At 41.3% G+C, this 1578-nt stretch overlaps 1 non-coding gene across 1 annotated transcript; it reads right to left on the bottom strand.

Annotated features, from left to right (window-relative positions):
- Positions 1–1005: 1005 nt before the first annotated feature.
- On the bottom strand, positions 1006–1196 carry LOC124022325. Its single transcript, XR_006836360.1, has one exon. It is a non-coding gene; the product is annotated as a U2 spliceosomal RNA (small nuclear RNA).
- Positions 1197–1578: the final 382 nt, after the last annotated feature.

Raw genomic sequence — 1578 nt, 5'->3', positions numbered from 1 at the left:
CATCAGCATGACGCAACAGGAACCAGGATTGGTCGGACCAGGCACTGCTTTTCCACTCTTCAGTTGTCCAGTGTTGATGATCACGTGCCCACTGGGAGCCGCCTCTTGTTGTTTTTATCTGATAGGAACCCGGTGTGGTCGTCTGCTGCAACAGCCAATCCGTGACAAGGACCTACGAGTTGTTTTCCCATTCTAATGTTCATTCAAACAGTAACTGAGAATGGGAATTCCAAGTTGGATGACCATTGAAAATTATATGTTTTTCTGAGTTCCCGGTTATCTTGAATGCATTGAAGTATTCAGACCTTTTACTCAGTACTTTGTTGAAGCACCTTTGGCAGCGATTACAGCCTTGAGTCTTCTTGGGTTATGATGCTACAAGCTTAGTACACCTGTATTTGGGGAGTTTCTACTCCTGGTGCGGTAGGGACTGAAGCTGGCCAGCATAAACTACCACCTAACCCAGGACAAGGAAAAACATTAGTGAAACAATACAACAATAATGATTTTAAACTAAAAATAAATAGTACAATTTCCCGGGCGCCCTCCGGCCAGCGATCGCTTCTCAGATCTAGTGCAGCACTATCAGACACTACACGTGATCTTAGCCAAAAGACCGAGAAGCAATCTACTGTATTACTTAGCTCTGTGTATATTCATGTTTTAACTACTTTATTACTACGCTCTGTGTGTATATTAATGTTTTAACTACTTTATTACTACGCTCTGTGTGTATATTAATGTTTTAACTACTTTATTACTTCGCTCTGTGTGTATATTTTTGATCATGCACTGTTGAGAAAAAATTTTCAAGTAAGTATCCCGTGAACTTGACGAAAAATCTTTGTTGAGAAGATGAACGCACCCCATTCCCAACAGCTATCTTAGTCAATAAAACGGTGACCGATTTGACCAGTACTATCAAGCCATCACTGATACTGAAATGAATGTGAAAATACAATATAGTCAACGAAGCAACTCCGTGTGATTTCTCTTTACAATGAAAGGGGGTGCACCGTTCCTGGAGGTACTGCAATACCAGGTCGATGCGTGGAGTGGACGGAGCAAGCCCCTATTCCATCTCCCTATTCCAAAAATCAATTTAATATATGGTCCCCAGATAGGGGACGTATCAGATATTAAACTGATAAGAACAGATACTACACTTGATCTTAGCCAAAAGGCCGAGAAGCGATACCCACAATGTTTTCGGGAGAATGTAGCCGTTCTCCGACACGTCAAATTCGCTTATGGTTACACCAAAATGAGCACTGTATGCTGTTTGTTTCCCATTAAAAAAATACAACGCTTTAAATAAATGGTGGCCTGGATGGGGAGTTGATCAACGCCAGGAATGACCACGTTTGACTGTTACAATGTAACACATTTGTAGGTTCTAAGATCACGTGGTCGTCCGCCCTCCAATCAGAAATGAGAGGACGCGTTGTTAAGTTAAAACCAGATCAACAGCTAAATTGGAATAATAATATATTACGTGTGCGTGTGTGTGTTTGTGGGGGGGGGGGCAATTTGGAGATAATAATATTGACGTAACATTTGATCTTGTATCAAGTATAT

Source organism: Oncorhynchus gorbuscha, unplaced genomic scaffold (genome assembly GCF_021184085.1).
Source record: "Oncorhynchus gorbuscha isolate QuinsamMale2020 ecotype Even-year unplaced genomic scaffold, OgorEven_v1.0 Un_scaffold_1335, whole genome shotgun sequence".
NCBI lineage: Eukaryota > Metazoa > Chordata > Actinopteri > Salmoniformes > Salmonidae > Oncorhynchus > Oncorhynchus gorbuscha.
The sequence above is the reverse complement of the archived record's forward strand: the minus strand, read 5'-3'. Positions and strand labels throughout refer to the sequence as shown.